This window comes from Macaca fascicularis, chromosome 1 (genome assembly GCF_037993035.2).
Source record: "Macaca fascicularis isolate 582-1 chromosome 1, T2T-MFA8v1.1".
Lineage (NCBI taxonomy): Eukaryota > Metazoa > Chordata > Mammalia > Primates > Cercopithecidae > Macaca > Macaca fascicularis.
Window position 1 is genome coordinate 158,274,399 of NC_088375.1, and position 17,154 is coordinate 158,291,552.

General features: G+C 37.9%; 1 protein-coding gene and 1 long non-coding RNA gene across 7 annotated transcripts in view; one reads left to right on the forward strand and one right to left on the reverse strand.

Moving 5' to 3' along the window:
• ST6GALNAC3 (ST6 N-acetylgalactosaminide alpha-2,6-sialyltransferase 3) overlaps positions 1-17,154 on the reverse strand; it is a 555,034-nt gene that overhangs the window by 269,882 nt on the left and 267,998 nt on the right. The window lies entirely within an intron of this gene.
• Positions 1-17,154, forward strand: part of LOC141407823 (uncharacterized) — a 45,612-nt gene that overhangs the window by 23,318 nt on the left and 5,140 nt on the right. The window contains exon 2 of one of the 2 annotated variants that reach the window (XR_012418629.1): positions 2,296-3,809. The exons of the other annotated variant lie outside the window; for it this stretch is intronic. This is a non-coding gene — a long non-coding RNA (uncharacterized lncRNA). Of the gene's footprint in view, positions 1-2,295; positions 3,810-17,154 lie in introns of those variants that run through there. 2 annotated transcript variants of the gene reach the window in all.

The following is a 17,154-nucleotide window of genomic DNA, read 5'->3' on the forward strand; positions in this document are numbered from 1 at the left end:
AGCTATGGTGGATTAAAAACCCTTTCCCATGTAGAATGAAAGTTTATCTTTCTTTAACATACACTTATTCGGATAAATAATACATTAATTCTCCTTTCTAATGTAGAAGGTAGTTCTTATTAACTATTAGTTATTAATTTCTTTCTTTAATCATTCATCAAAGTGACTGTGGAAAAACCAACTGTAGCTTAACTGGCATTTGGATATGAGAATCTGGAAGACTGAAGAGAAGTCTTAGCTAAAGATGTATGTTTGGGAGTCATCAAATCAATAAATCGGATTTAAAATTATCCGTCATTTCTCAAGCCATTCTTCTCTCCACTCTGCAAGTTTAATCATTCACCTATTTTCATTGATTCTACTTGCAAATTAGTTCTCTAATCTTGCCCACAGTCACTCTCATCTCTTATATTAGTAGCTTCAAATTGTCTCACCGTATTCAGTTTTACCTACTTCCAAAACATTCTCTATACTGCAGCCAGAATTATCATTACTATGTCAGTTTTCTAGGGCTGCTGTAACAAAGTAGTAGAAACTGAGTGGCTTAAATAACTGCATTCTATTGTCTCCCAGTTCTGGAGTATACAGTTTGAGATCAATGTGTTGGCAGAACCGTGCTACCTCTGAAGGTACCAGGGAAGAATCTATTCCAGGCCTCTCTGCTAACTTCTGGTAGTTCCGTGATCTGCAGAAACATAACCCCAATCTTCACATAGCATTCTTCCTGTGTGAATTTCTATCTTTCCACACGATATTTTTAAAAATAAGGACACAAGTCTTATTGGTTTAGGGGCTCACTCTGCTACAGTATGACCTCATCTTACTAATCTTACTCATCTTAGTACATCTTACATCTGCAATAACCTAATTTCCAAATAGGTTCACATCCTCAGGTAACGGGGTTGATACTTCAACATAAAAATTATGGAGGGACATAATTTAACTACTGTATTTTTTAAATGTTAATATGATTCTGTCATTTCCTCTTAAAATGGTTCCCCACTGTCTTCAGGATAATGTCCAAAACGTCTTAACATGGTTTACTAAGTGCTTCATATGCTGGTCCTTAGGTCCTCTCTTGTTTCATGTCTTGTAGCTCTCCTTCTCCCACCCCACTCCTAGAAATACTCAGCAATAAATGTAAAATTACAATTACAATATGTATTTTAATAACCTGATGCCAGCACAGACTCTAATAGTGGATTTGATCTATTCAGGAAGATCAGAAGGTGCTTCTTCAAGGGAATGATGATTGATCTGAGAGGTAAAAGATCTAAATAGGTGGAAACAGAAGAGAAGAACATCCCAGACAGAAGACGCAGTTTGTCCTCTATGTTTGAAGGATGAACCAAAGGAAGATAAGAGTAAAGTGGTATGAGATGAAGTTGGAGTGGCAGGGAGGTCCAGATGAAGCACAGACGGAGTTTAGGGATGGCACAGAAGAATCTCTGAGACTCTTACCCAGGGAAATAAGGCAATAAAATCCACATTTCAAAAAATCACTGTGGTAACTGTAGAGGAGTGAAGAACAGAGTTGAGGAGGCAAATGTGGATGGGGGAAGCCCTGTTACTGGAGAAGTCTACGTAAGCAAGGGACAATGGTGCCCTGTATGAGGAAATGATCTATCTCTAAGTAGATTTTAGATACATTAGGAAGTAAAAACAAGAGGCTTGGAAATGGATTGTTTAGAAGGAGTAAGGGAGAAGAAGCTGTCAAGGGTGACTTCTAGAATTTTGACTTAGTACGCGGAAGGCTTGCAAAGTCATTCATTAAAATTAGAAAATGTGGAAAATTTTTGTGAGTTCCTATGTACATGTTGGGTCCTCTGAAGCATTTTCAGAGAGATGTTGAGTGGGCAGTTGGAAGTTCTGAGGTCTTGCCTGGGTTGAATGTATGCTTTTGTGAATCTCCACCGTGCAGGTTCAAATTGAAGCCACAAGCATCAATAAATCAGAACTGAGAAGAATAGGGCATCCAAGACTGAGCTTAGATTCTAACATTTAAAGATTCGTTAGGGGCAAAAAAGCCAGCAAAAGAGATGGAGAGATTCGAGACATACCATGTGCACTGAGGGGAGAAAATGTTTTTTTAAAAAAAGAAGTGGCGAACACTGATGAATATAGGCAGAAGGTCGGTTAATAAAAATACTGAAAAAGGCATAGTATGTTGGCGGGGAGGTGGGTAGGGGGCTGAATACTGAAAAAAATTTGCCTATTATTACTTTTCTCCTCTCCAAGCTAAACATTCCATGTCTTTGACTAATTAGGTATTTCATGACATTTTACCATTTCTAGGACCTTCATCTGGAGGCACTCCAGTGCAACAATATTTTTGAATTGCCACCGAAAAAACAGGCCATTGGAAATGCCACAGAGCACTTTATTAATCATTCCCTAATCTATGCTGAACACTGTGTGGGCCATGGGGAAAGGATCAAAGAACAGGCGGACCAGATGGCTACCCTCAAAGAGCTTTAGTCTAACAGAAATGTTGAGGCACACACACATATATGGTAAATATAATACCAAGTGCCAGAAAAGAGTTTGATATTAACATTCTAAAGAGGAGGTGATGATTTCTGTCAAGCTTTCATAGAAGAGGAAACATCTCATCTGAGTCCCACTGGATGGATAGAATTCGGACTCTAAAACTGTGGTAGAAGAAGATCTTCCATCCAAAGAAAGACAACAAGGATGGAAATTGGAAGATGTGTGGAAGGATGTGAAGATGAGTGCTAGGAAATAAGGCTGAAAAACTAGCATGGTCTTTTGGAGGCCAAGGTGTGTGGATCACCTGGGGTCAGGAGTTTGAGATCAGCCTGGCCAACATGGTAAAACCCTGTCTCTACTAAAAATACAAAAAAGTAGCTGGGCATGGTGATGTATGCCTGTAATCCCAGATACTTGGGAGGCTGAATTGTGAAAATCACTTGAACTCAGGAGATGGAGGTTGCAGTGAGTTGAGATTGCACCACTGCACTCGACTCTGGGTAACAGAATAAGACTCAGTCTCAAAAATGAAAAAAAAGGAAAAAAGAAAAGTAGCATTAAGCTACTTGCTGGAGAGCCATGAATATTAGGCTAAAGACTTTAGACTTTTTTCCTTTGACAGTAAGGATTCACTAAATATTATTCATGATTTTGATTTGAGTCTTACTCTGGCCCCTGGAAGTCTCGTCTTGCGGACCTTGGCTTACCTATTGTGGACATGCCTCTTTGAATCAACTTTAGCACTTTCTCTTAAGCACAGTTCCTATGTTTAGATCACAATACAGTTTTGCTGAAAGTGCTGACCTGGGAAGGGAATGGCTCAAAGAGAGGGAGAACAGCTTGGTGGCTATTGTAATAGTTTTTATTGTGTTATGCTAAGGCATAGAAGATCCCTGTGCATCATCTGTGCATCCTAGATATCAGGACTAGAGGATACAGGACACTAGCTGACAGAATTAAAATGCTTTTTTATGTATTCTCTTTGTTTATGATGCCTCTTTATGTTTTAGTTAACTTTCATTATCGTCCCTACCACCTGTTTTAGATCTAACCTTTCCCTGTCCACCCCAGCTCTCACTTGCAGCCTTTCATCCCTTTACTTTTCCTCATAACAACATTAAAAAAATCCAACATACTATAATTTTCTTACCTGTGTTATTTTTGTCTTTCTCCCCTGTTCCTGCACTGACATGTAAATTCTATTAGGCTTTTTTTTCCCCCTTCTGTTCACTGCTGTATCACCAGACCCTAGATCAGCGGTTAGCATGTGGCAAGAAGTCAGTGTTTTAAATAAATTAGTTAATTTGCTTTGGCCTTTATATTTGGATCCCATCAAAAGCATTCAAAATGAATTGCCTGCTTCTTTGAAGATAACAGGCAGCATCATGAGTCCAGTAAACAAAGGCAATGGAGGATGGATTCAAGAAATGTCCAGGAGATACAATCCAAAGAATTTGATAATTCAATAAGTGTTTGGAAAGGGGAGAGAAGAAAATCAAAGATGATTCAAGTTTTCAGAATGAGTGACTAGAGAAAGCAGGAGCTACTGGCAAGAACGGAACCAGAATACTAGCCAAGAAGGAGGTTTGGGACATTATAGTTAATGCAATGTTTTAGAACCTGATCAACACTATAATTGTTATTGCCTATAAAATATCACTTTGCCCCATAATATATTATTTTAAAAAAATGGAGAAACTTGATAAACTTTGCATTCCAAATAGCCTTTTTAAGCCAACAGTGTATACATATGAGACAATACCATCTGGGAAGGTGAAACAGAGACAGGCAGAACAAAGAAACTCTGACTTTGATAGATTAAACCCTTGACTTGATAAATGGTTCATGCAGATCAGCAATGGAAAGGCCTATGTGCCAACACAAAGAGCCAAAAATAATCTTGTAGTTTAAAGGAGTGAATGAATGATACAGCACTCTGAGTTTGGAAAAACCTCAGCTGTGATCATGAAATATGTATTAAAATCTTTGGCTCTATCGGAGACAGATACCTAAAGTTTCCTCTCGGGCTATGGTGGAAGTTATTTTTTTCTGATACAGAGCGGGCCAAATTCACATTACAGATGCTGCTTTTTATAATTGTTCCAGCATAAATTGTTTCAACTCAAGCAAAATCCAAAATGCACATTTTCTTGGTTGGTAGAGAAGGTGGCAGTCTATAAAAGGAAATGAGCCAGCAGATTTATCCTCTTTATCACAAAGGGAAGTCACAATGCATATCTCAAAGCAGAAGGGAAAAGATAGTATATCAGAAAAAGAACTGAAAGGAAATACACCAAAATGGAAATTGTCTTTGGTACGAATATACATAATTTCTATTTTATTTCTTTACAATGAACATATATTATTCTCCAATTAGAAAAAGAATAAAATGTTTTCTTTAAAAGAGTGCTCATTGGCCCAAAGCTGCTTAGTAATAAGCTTGCAGGTCATTTTCAAGAAATTCTGACAACATGGCATCTCCACTGAGACAAAAAATTAATCCATCATGGGGGAGTGAATTTTTTACTTCATCCCAAATCATTTTCAGTCTAAGCAAAAAGGAACCTACATGATTGTTCTGGAAACAATCAAAGGATAGGCAATTCTTAAGACAGATAAGATGCTAAGTAGAGTCAATTAAATGCACAGATACTTCTTAAATTCTGTTTCAGTCAATAAAGTCAACCTCTGCATCCAAAAATTATTTCAAATAATTTAGCAATTTTTACTCCTTACATTTTCCCCTCTTATTTCAATAAAAGCCTACCAAGACAGTTTAGTTTCATTTTGCTTTGCTTTGTTTTAAGTGGCCACAACAGAAAAGAAAAGCCTCGGAATGGTTAAATAACCAACCTGACAGTTTAATGTAGATAAACGTGGAATCGTCAATACTGAATACATCCCCCCCACCACCAAAACCAACATTCTTAGAAGTTCTGGGGAAATACTGGCAAAGCATAACTAATCATCTTAAAAGAAATAAAAACTTCTCTCCTATATACTCATCTACACAGGCACACATTTCACCGAATTCCATAAAATTTCACATACATAAAACCTGATGGATTACTTCACTTTAAAGCCAACCAACCAACCCATCAGTCAACAAAAACCTCTAAATACAGCAAACCTTCAGAAATTAAGAATTTCACATTCATCATTTGACTCCATGAGAATTAAGCCAAAAATCTATTACATAAAATATACACACAAATACCTACTGTGGACAGGAGCTGTTCTAGGTACTGAGAACACGTGCATTGTGAATGAAGAAACAGGTCCCAATTTTCACGGAACTGACATGATAGCGCTGAGAGGACAACAGAAAAGAAGGAGCTATACCAAAAACTGAGATAACCCTAAGAAGGCTGAATAGGATAGGTGGTGCCTAACCAAAGACACAGGACTGTCACAGCCACAGGGCCCAGCCTGGAGCTGGCACAACTGTGCGCCCTGAAACATTGAACTGGGTTGGTCCTCACTGAGATTGCTACGATAGAATCATAGCAGCAGGAGCAATGGCAGCAGGAGCAATGGCAGCAGCAGCAGCAGAAGCAGCGTGACTACTAGAAAGAAAACGAAAGTGGATGCTTGGGGACCCATGATTTCAGCAGTACCTTTGCAGCCATGGCGCCTGTCATGGTGGGAGTTGCTATCCTGGCATTAGTGGTGTTTGAAAGGGAGCCTGGGAACAAGGTGGACCTGACAGAACTATGCCAGGGAAAGAAGGGTGTGCTGCTCAGAATCCCTGGGGCTTTCACCCCAAATGTCAAAAACCCATCTGCTTGGGTTTGGGGAGTAGGCTGGGGTTCTGAATGTCAAGGGGGGCCAGATCCATGTCTAAGTTCCACTGTCTTTGTGTCTTTGTGACTGGTGAGTGGGGATAGGCCACACTGCAGAAGGCCAAGACCGGCTCATGGGTGGTAGCCCTGGGACCTCTGGGAAGGAGACTGATCTGTTACTAGATGATTCGCTGTTGCCACTCTTTGGGGATGCGAGCTTGAGAGCTTCTTCCTGGTGAAAGAGGATGGTGTGGTGAAGGCCTTGCATGAGCCTGACTATACAGGCCTCACCTGCAGTCTGGTCCCCAGTCCCATCTCACAGCTCTGAGGCCCAGATGCCTTCACTGTTTCCTGTGCCCAGCCCTGGGCAAGGGGCCCCAGTCTAACCTCAACTGGAGTCACTCGGTTGGAACCTAGGCCAAATTTCTGCAATAAACACTCCAGTTCAAAACAAACAAAAAATGATTAAAAAAAAAAAAGCTGGACAGGGCAACTCAATAGTCATTGGTAGAAAGGAGCTGACATTAGTTATGGTACCAGGTTGGAAGCCTCTCTGAGGGGGTAACAACTGAGCTGAGACTGCTCAGACAAGAATGTCCAGCCACAGGAACACGTGGGCCTGAAGAACATCCAGGTAGAGAAAACAGCAAGCAAGCCCATCACAGAAACTGGTTAGGCACGTTAAGGGAATAGAAGGCCAGAGTGGCTGAAGGGGAGATGGAAGCACGGTTCTTTATTGGCCACGATAAAGAGTTCAGTGTTTATTCTGAGTTCAGTGATGAAAGGCCAATAGAGAATTTAAGAAGGGGAGTGGAGCAATTCTACTTGTATTTTTAAGAGATCTCTTTGGAGAACGGATGATGAGGGTGAGGACTGGGAGATGAGAGTGGAAGCAGGAGACCAGTGGAGAATGTAGGTGAGAGCAGATGGTGTCTTGGAGTAGAGTAACAAGGAAAATCAAGAGAAGTGGATAGGTTTGGTGATATAACCAGCTGGCATGATGGCAGATGGAATGTGGAAGAAGGCAGATAGCAAAAATGTCTAGAATGCATCTTAGGTTTCTGACTTAAGAAATTGAGTGAATGGCAGTACCATTTACTGGAATGAGAAGGAATGTAGAACAGGTGTGAAGAAAACATTCCATTTTGAGCTCATACCTAATTCTGATAACTATTATACATCCACATGGAAATATCAAGCAGGCAATGGAATATACAAGTCAGAAACTCATGGTACGAGTCAGGGCTGGAGGTATAAAGTTATGCGGAAGGAGTTAAAACAATAGAATTGGATTAGGTCACTCAGGAATAAAATGCAGATAGAGAAGAAAAAGGGCTCAAGCTCTTTAGCACTCCAGCAATTAGAGATCAGCTGGAGGAAAAAAAAAAAAAAAAGCAAACCAACAAGTTCGAAAATAACCAGTGAGACAGAGGGAAAGCAGGAGGGACAGGCACAGTTCTGAATGCCTCAATGTCTTATTTCATTTAATCCCATGAGCCCAATAATATTCTCAATAAAGAAAGGAGGAAGTAGTCAAGTTGGACAGATGGTATTGAAAAGCAGAGTCAGCCAAAAACATACAACAATTGTGTTGACAATGTTGACCACTGATGACGTCAACAAGGGTATTTCAGTATTGAAACAATAACTTATTGTTTAAACAAACTATATTTACTTACAAATTACAAAATATCAAATAACTATTAAGGAGAAAAATAAAATGAACTAATCAATGGTGGTATTCAAACAGCAATATAACATTTTTCTCAACCTTGTTTCTCATTATTGTCCCTCTAAGGAGCCTGGTTGAGATAATTTTATCCTACTTACACCCCCTCCCACATGAAATTTGATACTGCAGTTAAATGGGTATCTACAGGTACTATGGCCCTTTGGGTGGCCACAAATCTTTATAGTATCAAAAGCCTTTGGCCCTTCCCCCACCCCAACCTCCTCAACATGAATTTTCACATCCCAGGGGAGGAGACAATATCTGTAATTATAATTATGCATTGTAATTATAGTCTGCTATTGTATTGAGAAGAAAATGTATGTTTCACTCATCATTAGAGTGGCCACATAATTTATTATCCAACTGAAATATTTTGGGGAGGAAAGAGACTACTACTAATAATTACATTGGGATAGAAGGCATATACCAGAATAGTATATTCTGTATACTATTCTGAAGCCAGGCAACTGGGATATATGATTATCCTACTCCTTATAAACTTTGAAAAAATTTCAATTATAAGAATAAAATTGGCAATATTTTAATTCTAAAGTGGAAAAATAAATTCAACAGCTAGACTGTCAGAAAAATGAACAAAATGGGCAAAGATGGAGAATCTAACAAAGACAAAAAGGAGAAAGCACAAAGCAAATTAGAAGCTACAAAAAAATGTTATAGTAGTTTTAAAATATATCACAGATCGCCATACAGTCTTTATACTATAAAAGTTGAAAATTTAGATAAAAAGAGAATTTTCTGGGAATGTGCAAGTATTCAAAACTGACTCGGGAAGGAGTTTAAAACAATATAGATAATTATGAAAATGTTTGAAAATGTTATCAATGAAATATTTCCAAAATGATATTTAGGCCCATACATTTCTTTGAAAAAAGCTCTTTGAAATCTTCAAAAAACATATAATGACTATGCTACATAATTTGTTCCCAAGCTGAACAAAAAGATAGAAAGTTATTCATTTTATAAAACCAGCATAAGCCTAATGCCAAACTTGACAAAGCTAATACACAAAAAAGAAAACTGTAGCCCAATCTCTGTATGAATGTAGACATGCACACTCAAAAGAAATTATAGTAAATTAATCTCTCAGTGAAAGCTGATTAGTATGTAAGATCTGGGACAAAATCTGGCTTACTTCTTAATACTAAGTTACACTCTGAACTTCTGTACTTAGTTTAACACTTTTCTTAGTCACATAAGCAAGGAGTTAGAGAAGAATGTGATGCTGCAAATCCTTAGAATTATAAAAGTGAAAAATGTGTCAGAAAATTGAGATGTGGTGTTGAAAATAATATGATCATATATCAGAATTATAATGCTTAGGAAAGCTTCAGTAACCTAGTATTTGTTTCACCACTGTCAGCCCATATATTAGTGTAAGTACTAAAATGCATTACAGCACTAATATTTCGTGTTTTAGATGAGATAAAATAATACTTCTAATCCATTATTGTAATTTTAATCTATGTCACAGAGTTGGTATAACAGAAGGCTTATCTTGAAGCCAGAAAATGTGTTTATTTTCAACTTGTCTTAGTTTAAAAATCTAAGACATGATTCAGACATTTACCCATCTTGTTGATGATTCTTTTATTAGACTATTAATTGCACTTGAACTGAAGAAATCAGATTCAAACTAATGCTTTTAAAATGTGTCATTCAAAAGACATTTTCATGTTCTTTTTCTTAATATTATTGTCAGTAGTTATTCCTTTAAAAATTAAAGTTTAAATATTTCTTTTTGAATCTGATGCTTAGTAAATCTTGTGAGGGAGATAAAAGCATGATAAAGTTTACCTATTTTAAAACGTGTTTGAAAATTTGGATTTTGTGCCAGGAACAGTGATGTGCGCCTGTCATCTTAGCTACTCAGGAGGCTCAGAAGGAAAGATCACTCAAGCCCAGGAGTTCAAGTCCAGCCTGTGCAACATAGGGAGACCCTGTTGCTTTAAAATAAAATAAAACAAAATAAAATGAAATAAAAATAACATTTTTAAAATTTGGATTTTGAAATGAGCTAGGTTTTCTCTTGAAATTTTTATGTTAAAAAAAATGTAAACAGAAATGCTACATGAATAATGCATTCGAGTGAATAACTTCTAATACACAGTCAATTTTCAAATTTTTGTAAGCAACATTATAAAATGAATCCTGTATACCATTTTTCAACTTTTATAATCAAGCTATTTAAAACTTACAAACTTTAAATACATCTATAGAATAGAACACTAGCAACCTTGATAATGAAAAAGGGGAGAAAAGCATAGGGGAGCAAATACCCTCATCTTGCTGGAAAGACAAGAGACACTGCCTCAAGGTGATGGAAGAAGGGAGAGCTAAGTTTGTTATTTAAACCTAGAAAGAGAAACAACAGAAGAACCAAATAGTAACATAATGATCCAACTTTGGGAAGGAGAGGAGCAGATAGAAAGAAGCATGAGCTAAATCCTCCTTTTTTTATAGAGAGGAGTAATAAATAATGTGTGAAGTTGATAATCAAAGAATAGTAAAATAAGAAAATATGGCAGGATGGTTCTATCTTGAAACATTAATCCAGTTGTTTTCTGTGCATTTCCCTCCAAATCTTTTGGGTCATTTTCCTCCTGCCATAGCACCCCCAGTCCTTACCAAGGGGGAAAACAAAAATTCAAAAAGCCAGACTAAGAGACTTTCAGGGTGTTTTTTTCTTGGAGATCCCAGAACATAGAGAAACATATAAGAAAAAGCAAGAAGCAATGAGTGAAAGAAAAGAGAAGAAATCCTGAAGGGATGAAAAGGATATTGGTTTCCACACGGGTCTGGAAAGCAGTGCATGCCAAAGGGAGACTTAGAAGATGAACTGTCCTCCAGAGTGGTCTCCTCCACGCCAATTTATTCCCCTGGACGACAGGTCTGGTGTTCAGCAGTCATGGATACTTTTAAGAATCCCACTAGAAAAATGATAAGAGGGAACTCTACCCCTGGCCAAGGTGAATCTAGACTGAACAAGCAGAAAATTTCCCTGTGAGAGTCTAGGCGAGGATGCACACCACTGGTACTTGCATTATTTAATGCTGCATAGGTAAATATCTGAAGAACTGATTTTTTTTAAAATTAAGGCTCTGGAGAATATGATTGGGAGAGAACAGAAGCAGCATGGGGAATTGCTGCTTTTTATTTCAACTCTTTGGCACTATTAGATTCTTTACTATGTACATTTATTACTTTTGTAAAATTTTAAAGAGAAGATTAAAACTAATGGTTTTCATTACTGAATATGTACTATGAGCCAGGCACTCTGCTAGGTGCATTAAATATGTTCTCTCACCTAGTCTTCAAAAAAGTTAAGTATTGTATATATAAATACATAACCAGAGTGGCTGGCACATTGTTAGAAGCGCAACATTGATTTAATGAATGAATTGCTAATGAATGCACAATTCATATATATATATAGGCATGCATGCATGAATGAATAGATGTTGTATGAAAAGCTTCAAGAGGTTTTGGAACTGCAATCTTCTCCACCAACCACCTCCCCACATATAAGATCATTCTGTCTGGATTGCATAAAATTGGCATCAGCATTTTCAAAGTTCTTGGTTTTCAGGAAAGAAAAAAAGTTAGAAAATCTATCATACAATAATAATTTCAATTTCTGTAGCCTTGCTCTGTCTTGGAAGTTCTCAGTCTCCAGTGGTTTGGATGATAGGAGGTTCATCCTGGCATGGAAAACCTTAAATTAGAGTGAATAAATGAGGAGTTGGCATAGCACTTCAGAAACCTTGCCAACCTCTGCTCAGCTGCCTTTTCCACATCAATTCTCATGTGCAAAGAAAATCAGAATGTACAAGTTACTGGGAAAGATACTTACACATTTGGAAATATACAAAAATCACAGGTGATCTCTTACACTAAATTAGCCTTTCAGGGTAAATCGACAGGGTCAGAAAGTGTACAAGTCAATAAAACAGACTAGATCAGTCACTACTAAACAATAAGTTATCTCCGTACCATAGTGTAGAAAGTTAGAAAATAAACAGTAGAGGCCATTTTTCAGTTGCATTCTGTGTAGGTTATTTTAATTTGTAGGGCTCTGTAAGAATAAAATACCCTTCGTGGTAAACACTTGCTTTCAGAACTTCTAGTTGGTAGGCTTTTAGGAAAAACAGTTGTCGTATTATACAATTACTACCAGAGTTTGCTGAGGAAGTATTAAAATCAAACATTTACAATAGAATCGCAAAGTTTCATTTTCTTTATTAAGTTCCTAAAATGAAAATCAATCATAAATCATAATAACCAATATGTATTAAACACCATGGACCAGGCACCATGCTAAGCACTTTTATACACATCATGGCATTTACTCCTCAGAATATTCTCTGAGATAAGAGGTATTCATATGGCCTCATTTTGTTGGTAGGTTAAGCAACTTTCCAAGATCATAGAGCTAATAAGTGATAGAGCAAGAGTTTGAACCCAGGAAATTTGACTCCAGAGCCATTGATCTTAAACACCATGTTACACCTTTCTGATATTTAGTATGCAAAAGTACAGCAAAACTTATAAGGAGGCAATATCATCAGGAGTAGCAGCATTGAAACTAGGTATCTGATAGGGTTTGCCAAGATTAAATTGCTTAGGTACTACCAATTGCTTTATAGGAGAACATCTATATTATATAAGTATTGCATTGTATTCTATTATATATATAAACTTATTCTCATACAAATACATAGGGGGGATGTAGCAAAGATATATTAAAATCATTAATAAAGGAACCAACAAAATAATAAAGTGGCTTCAAGGAGAATGCAAGAAACTGAGATAGGTAAATTGGTAAGTAAGTGGGTGGATGGATGAATGGATGGATGGGGAAAAGATTGCTGGAATAACATTTTTAAGTCATATATCCAAAACTGCTTAATAGTCTAAAGAGCAATAAAACCCTAAAATTTTATCCTATACTGTTTTATTCTCTATTGTTAGAAATCATTTGCCTCTCTATCGGACAGTAGTGATTTGCATCTTATTAATTTTCTACATGCTAACATCAACTATGCAGAAGCTAGACTGTAATCAGTGGTAATTTTAAGCCAAACAAAATTACATTGTTTGACAGAGTGAGATGACCCTTAGGACGGCTCATTAGACAATGCTCTGGCATGACAGTGAAAGGATATGCAGTAAGCTTTATGTCCTATTTCCAAATATAGATGTTCATTCTTAAAAGAAAGTAATAATGTATTAACAGATACAATTTTAACTAAAACTTTCTCTACATCTAGGTACTAAGTAAACTTCATAATAATTATAATAATAGTAATTTATTTAGTGTTTATTGAATCTTTATATGAGCCAGGGACTATGCTAAGAACAGTGTATATATTCTCTTATTTAATTTTTAAGTCTACTCTAAGGGTAGGCATTATTCCCATTTATCCAACCCCATTTCATGTAGAAGGAACTGGGTGCTCAGGAACATTATGTAACTTGGCCAAGGTCTCAAAACTAAGTAACGGCACAGTAGGAATTGGAAGCCACATCTACTTCGCAAAACTTATGTCCTTAACCACCACACACCATACCCCACTGCCTCTGTAGCTCTGCAGTGCAGCCAAAGTAAATCAGACAGGTCAAGCTTTAGCCGTGTGCATTTCTACGCCCCTTGCCTTATAAGTCTACGTTTTGTTTTACACAATTACATCTGCCTTATAGTCCTGTCTTGCTTTACACAATTACATCTTCATTGACCTTGACTGAGCACAGAAAGGCATCTCCTGAAATGCCAACCTATCCTTTGGGACAGGTGTCCTAACAGTGTGGAAATCTGTTGGGGAATCCTCTAGCACAGTGGTTTAAAGCATGCGCCTTGGACATGGGCATAGCTCTGTTGGAAGCCTGGCTTCACCACCTCCTGTATGCAACCTTGGAAAATTTACTTATCTGGTGTGAGCTTATTTTTGTCCCCTCTACAAGGGAAGGAAAAACAGTATCCACCTTCGAGGGGTAAGTTCCGACTATGTATGAATCAAGAAGAAAGCTGACATGGTCCCTGTACTCATAATTTGGAGGCAAAAGACAAACAATTGACGTAAAATAATATGATACCCCTGGTGGTGATAAGTAATATAGAGACAATTAAAGCAAAGTAAGGGAGTAGCTAGCAGAAGGAAGACATGGTAGTGGGGGTTCACATTTTATACGGGGTAGCCATGGGAGACTTTTGCTTAAGAAGCAAAGGAAGAAGGCACAGGATGTAAGGGAGAGGGTCAGGAGGACATCTAAGACAAGACTCTTCCAGGCAAAACAATAGCTGGTGCAAAGGCCCTGAGGAAGGACAATTGGTTTAATCAAAAATAGCAAGGAGACCAGTGTGTGTGGGATGGAGGGAGCAAGAGAGGGAGTGGGAGGGACATACTGTCTGATCTGGGGCTGAGGAATGGATCCTACTTGGAGGAAAGGGTGGGGAGCAGATCCCCATCCTTTTACTCAGAGTAACATGAGAGGTGACTGAAGAATTTTGAGCGTAGAATGACAAAATTTGCCTTCAACCAAAAGGATCATGTGGAGGAGAAAACATATGCAAAGCTCTTAGCATATTGTTTACTAAACTTTATTGTGTTATTTTTATCATTAGAAACACTATTTCAAGGTAGAGCTGCTATACTGTGGTAGGGTTTTGATAGACCTTGCTGTGAACATCTTTTCAGTGGGTAAAAGCTATGCCAACATCTAACAGGCTGTTTACCCACTGCTTCTCTTCTCCCTTGTTCTTTTATTCATCGTCTTATCTCCTGTCTTCTCTTCTCTTGCCCCTTCCTCTCTACTCTGTGCTCTCCCTGTGCCTCTGTCTTCTCTTCTCCAGCCTTTATTTCTCTTTTCTTCCTTACTATTCCATTGTTCTGTTTTCTATGAATAAAAAGAATTCAAAAAGACTTTTTCTGAAGTTAGTCAACAGCTTTAGAGTGGGAAAAGTAAAGAGGCAAATGATGACAGTGTCTCCTCATCACTGTCTGGGGGAGAAGGAGCCTGATTCCACAAGCAGGGTAATGGTGTATCTGCTTTCTGCACCCACACATGGTAAGGAGCTGGTCTCATGGTGACAGAGAGGCAATCAGCTAGGGGATCGACATGAATTGGTTACAGATTAATCAGATGTCCCTTGTAAGCCAGAACCAAGGACCTGAGAGTCTGGGAAGACAGACAGGCAGGACTTGATGGGGCATGAGGAAATGATAGAGCTAGCTGCAGTGGGTGCAGAGGAAGGCTGGGCAAAGGCACTGAGAGAGACTTGGTGGGGGCCACCAACAGGGCAGTAGAGAAACATTAGACATCACCTTCTCCCACCTCATAACGTTTCACAGCTCCCACCTCACTGAGTGTGCTTAGGAAAAAAGAGACAGGTAAGTACCCAAGAATGATATTTACTTGGCCTTTACTAGACACCAGCATGGAACTCATTTTAGTGTATATTTTTCTCATTCAAATCTAACAACTTTGGAAAGTATAGCATATTCTTCCAGACCTGGCAGTTTTCAAAATTCTGTATCTCCCTCTCCAGGGGCAAAAAGAAATAGCTTAGTATAGCAGGAATCATATTCATTGAGTATCTACTATGTGCCAGTTACTCTTCTAAGCAGTAGAAACGTCATCATGAACAAAATGGATAAAACCAGTTCCTTATAGAGCTTACATTCTAGTGGTGGAGACAGACATTAAACCAGACAAATTAGTAAATGAAAAAGTATGTCAGATATTTATAATACCCAGGGAGAAAAAAACAATGCAGGAGAAAAGAAGATGAAATGTGGTCAGGAGAGTGGGGCAGCAGGAAAGATCTCTTTAGAAGCATAAGAGTGAAAGTGTTTCTTTAGATCATGTGACTTGGTAAATCAAAATCTTCTTTTGTAAACACAGGCTTTCATGTCTTCCCAGAAGAGCCAGAGTAAAAATTGTTTCTGTTCCTGACCTATAACAATATACTTGGCTTCCTCTCATCATTCAGGTCTCAGATTAAATCTTAGCAAGGCCGTCCCCGGATACTCACCCTTTACCTGTCAGTCATAACCCTAGCAGAATACCATGTATGTTTCTTTCATAACACTTTTGACAATTTGTAACTCAATTGCATATTTGTTCATTTGCATATTTGTCTATGCCACCATTTATACTGTGAATTCCAGGAGCCCAGAATAGGGCCTTGTCCCAAACTTGCCCCTTGTCCAATCCTTAGCTCAATGCCTGACATCTAGTGGATACCACAACTCTTTGATGAATACATGAATAAATATTCCACTTGAAGCAATTCTCATTGGTTGCCATAATTTCTCTGTTAAATATAATAATAATAATAATATTTTTTATAATTCTTTTTCACTAGCATGTTTATCATATAATGGAAGGGAATCCAGCTATTCTGTGGCATTAACATGCTATCAAGTCTTTATGAAAATAAAAGACAAAGAATATCAAAGCACTTCGAAGCTACAAGGACTTGTTTTGTCTTCACTTTACGTTTGTACTCTGTAGGGTTTTGCTTCAGATGTTGAGGAGAAGAAAGAAGTAGTGATAGAGGAATTTCTTCTGACCTTGGGGACAGAGGAAGCTGCCTACACATCAGCATTTGACAGACCATGGTTCCAAAGGGTTTTTCTAGTTGTTCATCCTGGCAGCATGCCCGGTTTATTTCTGCCTTAGACTACTTTTCCCAGCTTTCTAGGATACAGACTCAGCTCCCACAGAACTCAGAGTGTACACTGATCCGACGGTCTTTTAATTTTCATTTCTCCTGATAGGGAGCTACCTATCTTGCCAAGCTTTCCTTTATTTTCCTCTTCTATTCCCTCCAGACTTCAGAGACAACTGATATAAAAGTTCAGGTTATATAAAAGATGTTTTGTTACTGAAAGAGTTGTTAAAGATGTGCATTTTCCTTTTGTTACTATGAGTCTTAAAAAACAAAGTTTACTCACTCAGACAATAACAGGTACACATTAATATTTCAGTTCTGCAAAATGCAGGTATTTGTTTTATCAAAAAAATGGAGAACAACTAGAAGAAAACCTAATAAATACTCTGCTAGACATTGGCCTAGGCAAGTAAGTTATGATGAAGATCCCCAAAGCAAATGCAACAAAATTAAAAATA